Source organism: Eurypyga helias, unplaced genomic scaffold (assembly GCF_000690775.1).
Source record: "Eurypyga helias isolate BGI_N326 unplaced genomic scaffold, ASM69077v1 scaffold21211, whole genome shotgun sequence".
Taxonomy (NCBI): Eukaryota; Metazoa; Chordata; class Aves; order Eurypygiformes; family Eurypygidae; genus Eurypyga; species Eurypyga helias.
Window position 1 is genome coordinate 718 of NW_010233012.1, and position 9,409 is coordinate 10,126.

Consider the following 9,409-nt stretch of genomic DNA (forward strand, 5'->3'; position numbering starts at 1 on the left):
ACTGCTAAGGACCTGGGCATCACCATGCCCATTGAGCTGACACAATTCAGTAGTGGCCATCTACTGAAAAAAGGGCAAGCCCCATGGCTGTGCTACTGAGAGAAGTACAACAGTAATCCTCAGCCCTCTGCCTGCAAAGCCTGGGCAGAAGCCCTGCAGCCCTCTCTGGGCACTGCCCTCCAAGGAAGCCGTAATCCACCACATCACAGGGGAGAGCAGTGAAGTGACTCAACACTTCACCAAAGACCAGTAAGAAAACAAACGGAGGCTGAAATGTTACAACAACCTTTTATCTATTTCAGCAAAAATGAAGGGAACATTTCATTATAGTGATTGTAGCAGCCTGGGCAAAAAATAAAGGGATAAATTGAAGCAAAGAAGATTTAGTTTAGGTATTAGGAAAAAAAACTCTTCAGCGTCAGAGGTAATGACTGTCTGGAGAGATTCTGCAGCCCTCAAGACGATGTCTGTACAAACAAAACCCATTTTGTACACGTCACCTTAGGACTTCACAGTCTGAGGATAGCATGAGGAGGTCTCAGCATGAGCCCAGTCTCAGGGAGATCATCTTCTCTTCCCCTCCACCCCTCTGATTTGGGACCTCAGCCTACCTTCACCTCACAGGAGACGAAAGCAGTAATCTCTTCAGCACAGTCAGATCAAAAGGCAGATTGGTATGACTCACAACCACTTAGCAACTTGCTTACATGAACTGTGGACCAAGAATACATGCAAAGAAATTGGTGATAATTACCCTTAAATATCTCTGGATTAAAACCTTATTTTATATAGGTCCCTATAGCTATCAACTTTCTTTTAGCAAAATTCCATGTCTTATGCACTTAAATTAATAAGTCTAGTGGTGTTAGTTGTATGCACGACATCTCTAGATAGAAAGGAATTTACAAGGTTGGTCATTTTAAAATCTAAATGAAAGCAGCTGTTAATCACTTGGCGTAAAGATAAATAAATGGAAGAGCCACAAACAAATCACTGGAAATTCCCAACTCTCCATTCCAGATACTAAAGAAAACAGCCTTCTCTCACTTTACTTGTCCGTTTTGGTTTTCAGTACATTTTAAAATAAATAAACAGGCATCATAAATGCAGTCCTATAGGTCTCGTTTTCTGGAACTGGATTTTGCCGTCCTATTTTGTATCTCTTAAAGGACCATTTGGCATTTATGTCTCATGATTTCAAACAATTTTAGAGGTGCAATTTGAAAACGGCAATTATCTCTATTTGGTATTAATGGCTTTCTAGCTGAAAAAAATGTTGCTGTTGGGTTTTAAAGGACCAGTAACAGTTGGTCTTGTCTGATTTTTTGGTTTTTTGATTCCAACTCTCCACAGCCATGGCCAACAGGCTGGCAACCCACCAGCTGCATTCAGCCTCTCTTGGTCCTAATTACTCAGTTGCCTAGTTCTCCTCCCTTGTCGGTTCCATTCTGCTCACCACAATTAATTTCCACTTCTTACTCCTATATTCACCTTCAGCTCATTAATTTTTTGGCCAGTCTCCACTACTGTTTGAGCTCAGCCTTTTGCAATTTCTCTCATCACTGTTTAAGGCCTTTTTCCTCCTGCTTTGGTTTTGTAGGGATTGAAGGGCAGGTTTTAATTGCACCTTACAGAAGACTAGGTGAATATTTTGCTGCAGTCAGATAGGTGCCAGGGAAGCTCCCATGTTTCCCACCAGCTATTTTCCTTCCCAGTCTTGTCTGGGAGCACAAAACCATCCCAAGGGTAGAGCAGCACCAGGAAACATTTCCTCCTGCAGGCTTAAGAGCTGTTTTATGCACAAGGATGCATGGGGAAAGAGACTGTCTGATGAACCCCAACTTTCAGACTCAAGATCCCAGCTCCAAGTGGTTATTTTAATGAATATTAAAATTAAGAGCACCCAGTGGTGGGTGTTTTCAGCTTCCCAGGAGGAGCCAGAAGGCTCTTATGGCTCTTCCCCATAAGACAAGAAACATGGTCTCTTCAGACTGTGTTTCTCTCTCAGTTCTTTTTCCCTCAGTAGACTCATGGCATCACTGAAATTCTTAATGGGAAGGTCACTGTGTAACCAAAGTCATACTTCAGCTGTTTGGAGGTTGTACAAATACGCCTACATCTGAGTTAATCTTAATTCTTGGAAGTGGGTCTTCATATGAATTTAGAAACAAACATATCTCTTTTTTTCCATGGTGAAGTAAAAGGGAGTTTGCCCCTACTTGGAGACTCTGGTCCCAGGATCGTATCACTTGCAGCTGACAGTGATCAGGTGAGGTATGAAAAGATCACAGACAAATCCTTTAAAAATCAACTGGTTGCAGAACAGATTTTATTTGAACTGTTTGGGCCAAATTCCCTCATGTGTAACAGTGGACTTGTGTCATCTGAACCTATGCACAAAAGAAACCTTAATACAGCTCCCTGACTACTTTGAATGCCTCCATATTAGTAATGCATATTTTTAGTCTGCTAAATCCTGTGCAAATACAGGAAAATACATCCATTCAATAGAGACTTCACATTGAAAAGGAAATAACTAGAATAAGTAGGAAATGGGTTCAGGAATACAAATGCTCTGCTCCACATCTTTTTATCAGCCAGTTGGTGTTGCAAAGTGATTTTGAAAAAAATACACCAAAATTTCTTCGGGTAACATCGCATGAAATAACTAATGCATACATTTGAAATATTTCTTATTAGATGGGAATGGTTCTTCAAAGCAGATGCTGGTATCTAATTAGTTAACTTCTAAGGCAAAACAGGCAATATACCAGCTGATGCAATTGGTGGCAGCAGGAGTTTGGAAATAAATATCTCTATTTGGCACTGAGAAGTGAAACAGAGCTCAAATTTTTGTGGATTGCCTGGCCCCAAGTTCATGCCTCAGAGCTAGCATTTTTGTGGCAAAGGAAAATTAAATCTCAGAGTTTAAGATCTGGGGTTCAATGTGGCTATTCATTAAAATTCATCCGGCCTCCCTAGACTGTGAATATTTTGAGTTGACCTAGATGGAGCTCTTGGTAAAATCAAGCTCTCACGGGGCACTTCCAGTGTTTTCTGATAAAAGCTTAGTAGAATTGTGCTAATAAAAACTGAGACACTAAAGTGGTGAGCATCATCCTCTCTAGGAACCAGAAACACAGTGGGAAAACAAAGAACAATCAAAACCCCCCAAACTTCCAGAAACCCCAACCAAGCAGAAACCTGTGGAACTGCCACTCATGGTGACTTACAACATGTTTGGTCCTGCATGCATTCAGACTACCTCTTCAGAGATGCTGTGGTCAGGGATAAGGCTGCAGCAGGCTACCGACAGAGCCAGTGGAGAAGCCAGAGCTCCATGCAGAAGGCAGCCCAGCTCCCTCCTCCCACAGCTGCTCTGCGCAGCAGCCCCGGCCCTAGCAGCAACAATTCCCACAGGTATCTGATATTAAATGAAATTACTCTAGTGTTAATGTATTCAAATTTATTGCCTGATTGTGTCTGTGACTGTCCCACTTTTTGTGTGTGCGTGGGCGTGCATTTTTAGCTTTGGTAGTCCCTTTGAAACCCGATGCCTGTTTCTCAATATCAAACCAAAGGCAGTATGACAGATGGCACTAGAGCTGGCTGTCCTGAGTCTATCCTGTGCATTGCTAAAAAGGCTTGTTTGTCCTATGCATCCTATAATGCTCTGGAGGTGCCAGCATTTTGTCCTTCCACTTACTTCCCGTCATCGCTTTTCTGCTCAGAGATTCTGCCTGCTGTCCTTACGTCACCTCTCTCAGCCAAGAGTGCTGTTTCTTAGGCCAAGCAGAGATTTCTGATTCCAGCTCCATTCAGCTTCAGAAGCTCTGTATCTTCTGTCTCACAGCCAACGGCTATGTGCTCTCATAAATCTGTCAATAGGTCTCTGTGAGTGACCTCCGGAGTACATATACAACAGCAACTGAAGAGAGCCCCTGAATTAAAATGACAGCCTCCTGCATTACTACCCAAGGTCTGCGCCACAGACAGTACGCTTAGCACTCCCAAAACACTACCTTTTCAGCCTAAAACACTGCAGTGTATCAGAAGCGAGAGCAACGAGAAACGCCGTCCTTCCTATTTAGCAAGCGCACACTTGTGTTCTCAGCCAGCTTTGTTCATGTCCGTTCCTAAGGAAATGCAGTTCAGTCGACCCGGTCTTGGGTAGCGACTGAATCGCTGCGCAGGCTATGGCACTGTTGCAGAACGGGTCGAGCTTAAAGAAAGGTTTGCTTATGTGATGATGAGCAAGCTGGAAAGGTCTCTCTGCTGCTAGCTTGATAAAAAGAAAATAAAAAGTAAATGATTATCAATAAAGTGTGTTTGATTAGGTGTCACTGAGAGAAAGAAAATGCCATTTCATGTCACTTTTTAGAAAGCACAAGGTGTGTAACTTTTGGGGATGATTTTGCTCTTGACTAATCTTCAAATTCAATATTACAATCTCAAACTTCCCAAAGGAAAGAGATTCTGCATCTTTTAATGAAAGATAAAACAACAATATAAACATACACAAATTTACAGAGAAAGGATCAACTTTAATACATCTGGAGTAAAAGGTGTTCTTTTTTAAATATGGTATAAAAATAAATGCAAGAAACATTAACAGAGAATATACAGACAACAGACAAAGACACAGGCTTTCTTTCTCAATGTGAATACATCAGTGAAATGAAACCTTCTGTGCTAATTTATTGTGCAATAAATGTGATGCCATATGTATATTTATTAATATATGCATTTTTTTTTACATTTCTTCCAGTTTTTGATTGACGTATTTTTTTAATAAACTGTGCCTAGCAGAAGCTTTTTTTTCACTGTACTTGAGCTTGCAGAAAATAAAAAGACACAGATCCAGCTTGATATGAAGGAGGAAGTGAGCAGACAGTTTTCGAAATGGAGGCATCGAAAGGCTAGAGAGTCCCTCGGAGTCTGTAATGCCTTAGTATACACAAAAGAAAACAAGTCAGGTCCTTGCTCATGCAACATCTTGTTCTACTGTCCTCTGAGTCAGGCAATCAGTGAGCTACAAAGTATGTATAATGATTTGAGTCTGCTTCCATGCTACAAGGTGATCCTTTTAGTAGGACTGCACTAGACTGGTTAACCTCTTTGATGTGAGCGATTTCCCCTGAGGAAAAGATAAAAACAAAAAACAAAAACAGAAAACAGAGGCATGATCACTGCAGACCTGTTCATCAGCAACCACTCAGTGTTGCCACATCACTGTCAAATAACTAGGGGCACCAACTGGAGTCTGTCAAATCTTAAACCACAGGAAGGAAGCCCTGATGCTTTAACACCTGCACTGCCAGCCAGCCAGATTGTTTCACAAAATCAGTCGGCAAATTTAAAAGCCATTTTCGAATGAGGTTGATTTCGGCCGATGAGAAACTAATGCTGAGGTTTCTGCTGTCAGTCATAGCCACAACTTGAAGGAGGCTATTACAAGCGAGAGTGCCATGTGCTACAAAGATGAATGTGCAGACTGCGGTAGCTCTGTCGCAGAGGACAAAAAGCTACTTCCGAGTTCAGGTAAGAAAGCAAGAGGCAGATTGCGTATAGGCAGGAAAGCAGCTTTTCCATGAATGCAGCTATCGGTTTGCTGACACTGTATTTGCTGTTTATAAGGAACACTGGTCAGGTATGTTACATGTGACTGCATAACACCGCTTTGAAGCTATTTGGATTTCCACAATGTTCCTCCTGTTGCAAGGATGTGGCTTCAGTTTCTTAGCAAGGTCTTTAAATAAGGTATAATGACTGTCCCACAAGAGTTAGGTCTACAGCATGAAGAGGATGGTGTAGGGTACATCACCATGGTATCTTCCAGGCAGATTAGAGCTTTACCTGCACCAGACTAAAGCCATGAAACCACATAAATGGTATTAGCTCTCCTAAGGCCACATAAAAGGAGTTAGCTCTCCTAGGGTTATCCTACCGTGGCTCTGATCCAAGTGAGGCAGAGCTGGCACAGCAAGCTTACATCACTCCTCAAAATACCACAGGCATACCCTGATAACACAACATAAATAGATCATAAAACATTAAATAACAAGTGGCTTTGTCTAACTCTCCATTTAGGTGCTTATTACTTACATTTACTGCTTTGTTCATTTTAAGTGAACAACTCAGAAAAATCAAACTGATTTCAAGGAACCTACAGTAAGAAATGCTGTAACTATGGAGAGATGCCGCATTTTCTGCAGTAAATGGTAAATGAAGTTATTCTGCCATATCAATGAGTTGTTAAGTCATCTCCTGTATTATAAGTCAGTGGAATTATGCAATTTAATACCTATTGTCATTATCAATTAGATTTATGCTTATAGGGACCTGCAAGTTGGTTTCGAGCATTTGCTCTACTGCAAGATGTTAGAGAGGGCCTTCACAAAATGAAGAATAACTATTTTATTCTTTGTGCTCTGAAATACAAGTTTAACGAATTAGGATGAATATTTTCTCTACAATGTGGTTTTGAAGGGAACTCATGACCTCAGTGTTGGGTTAGACGGCTCATCCATCAGGTTCACTATATCACCTGACAGCATTAATACTCACTTCTTTGAAAGACAAGATATCCCACATGCTCTTCCCTGTGTCTAGCTTTAACTGTCACTTTCTACCTGCATTAAATTCACAGCTTCTCGACACTTGTTAAGTCTTAAATTATGTTTTCCCCTAATGTAACAGAGATGCTGTTATAGTAAGGCATCTTTTCTTTTTAAGAAGTCAAAAAAGTCTCAACAGCTGTGCAGCACTGGAATACAATTTCAAACAGCACGTCCAAAATTAAATGTTTTGTTAGGCGATTCATGATTGTCAGCCTTGGCCATAATCTAAGGAAATATTGAGCATACACTTATCTTTGCCTTTGAAGTTATTTGTGCTTAATTTCACAGGTCTACAGGCCTCACTACTTTCTGTAAATTTGTGAGTTCTCTTTAGCACTGAACTGCATAAACCAGTTAATTAAAACTATTAAATCAGGAGCCACATGAGCTCTTAATTTAAAATAATTTTTTACTCTTACCTGCAACCACTGAATATTTAAGAATTGTAAATTTCCTGGAATTTACATAGATGAACCATAACCAAATTCCAGCAGCTCAGGAATGAATTGTGATATCACATAAACTAGTTAATAAACTAGTTAGTTTTGACCTATAAGTAGGCCAAGAACCAGTTATTAGTTGATATGACCTGTATAATCTTATTCTACATATTATTTGAATTTTTAGTTGTCATGACAATTTTCTTCTGTATTCTACATCCCTTGCAGGTCTTTGTATACTTTTTCTCCTAAGTTATCAGGATTTCTCTGGATGGTCCTCTCCTCCACTTCCTTGCCCTTCCTCAGAGAATATTACACTTCCTAAACATCCAAAGTCTCCATCTGAACAATAAAATATGTTCTTTTCCCAGGTATTATTATTTCCAATTTGTCTTAGAGTTGGAACAACTTAGAAGATACACCCTCCTTAAGAGATTTTCAATGTTTATTCTGAATTACAGTTTCAGATTGGGAAAATAAGCTTTTAATACACAGAATAGTTAGCAGCCTCAAATAATTATCCCATCTTCTTATTCAGATCTGCAGGGATTTATTATTTTCCAGTTTACAGTATATTTCTTTCAAACTCCATTCCACTGTATACCTTTAAGTCTGTACAGTAGTGTTTTGTAATTATCGCTTCTAGAGGATTTAGAGAGTTACTCAATTTACAGACTGATGTAAGGATCATCCCTTGTAGGTCATAATTTAAGAGCTGAGCCCAGCTATTTGTTTCAGAATCAATGTTAATAGTATTTCCATAAGCCAAATTTTGATTTGGGAAACTGCATCTAATGGCACAGTTTTCAGAGGTGTAACATATGGGTCATCACACATAGGAAAATGTTTCCTGTGCTAATGAGATTAAATAACAATTGGAAAAAAAGTCAGAAATAGTAGACATTTGTCTGAAGAATGAAAAGGAGACCCTTAATATTTTCGGTGTACTCTTGCCACCAGCATTTAGAAGTATGTGGCCAAATTCTAAACGGGATTAGGATTTTTTGGCTGTATTGGTGCACTTTGGACATATGAATTGAAACTATTTAACAATTTTACTAATAATGCAGAAGCCAAAATGAAACCCCAGCACATACCCCGTCAAAGAAGTCGGAGTATGAGGCAGCAGCACAGCAGCTGGAGCAAGCAAGTGCATCTAAGAATACAAAATCAATTGGCCTCAGTGTCCATGTCCCTACGTTAGTATATTAACCGGTTGTCCTTAACACAGAGCTGTCCTTCCAACTGTACGTTTATAGAATTTAGGAGGAAAATTACAAAACCATGTGCAGATTTATGAGCTGCTAAATACAAATGTGCTGACTGACCTATTTATGCAGCATTACACTGACACCTCAGATAATCCGGCAAACAAGTCAGGAACAACCTCAGTACATATGTGGTTTATAAGCAATCAATATCAAATTTATATAGGGGCCGGAGCGGAAACATATGGTAGATGTGGGTCAAGTAATTTGCTTTTAGAAGATTAATTCTTTTCCTTTCAGCTAAGCAAACTCAATGGCTCCTTTCTCTAGTTTCTCTATTGCCAGTGTAGATGCTACTCGTCAGGTCCAATAGCAGTAGAACTAGAAAAAGAATTTCAGGCATCTGATGAGGTGTAACAGAGAATTAGCGTGAGCCTTGCTGTGAGCAAAATGAGATGCAGAGCGAGAACTGATGCTCCTCGCTCCCACCGTTCACCACCCGTGCACATGCGACACACCTGCAGGAGGCCGCAGGGCAGCTCCCGGGGACATGGCAGCGCACCACACACAGAGCCCCTACACCAACAGCTCCTGACAGAGGCACATCTGGAGAGGCACAGGAGCAGAAGCAGCAAGTCCAGTTCCAGGATGAGGCAGCCCTTGCTCCTCCAGCATGGGGGAATTGCTGTAGCACCGCAGAGCGGGTCAGGATCCTACTTTGGTTTCCACAGCAGCATGGGATGCTGCTCTCAGCCAGCCGTGCAGGTGTATTTCTCTTTGGGACATGTGAGGAAGGGGAGGGCGTTATCATGTATGGAATTCGGGGCACGAGCTGTCAGCACAGCTGCAGCACTAAGTGGTTGCATGTGCAGGAAAATCCTTCTGCCTGTCACAGGGATTCTGTTCCTTTCTCATTAGGGCCATACAGCGGTCCACAGGTGGGAGGCAGCAGCTGAGCAAACAGGGTCCTATTTTGGCTCATTCCAAATTGAGTGATGCTCCCAATTTCTTTCTCCTTTCACATTAATCTTTACAGTTACTGATGAGCTGCTCTTGTTTGGAATTAACCTACAAACTCTTGCCATATAGGGTAGTTTGAACTTGAATAACATCTGAAGTGTGGGGTAATGAGATTTTCCAA

General features: G+C 40.9%; 1 long non-coding RNA gene across 1 annotated transcript in view; it reads right to left on the bottom strand.

Moving 5' to 3' along the window:
• Positions 1 to 4,470: 4,470 nt before the first annotated feature.
• The window catches only part of LOC104517060, a 9,385-nt gene continuing 4,446 nt past the window's right edge, over positions 4,471 to 9,409 (bottom strand). Inside the window, exon 2 of the long non-coding RNA XR_727964.1 lies at positions 4,471 to 5,137. This is a non-coding gene — a long non-coding RNA (uncharacterized LOC104517060). The remainder of the gene's footprint in view (positions 5,138 to 9,409) is intronic.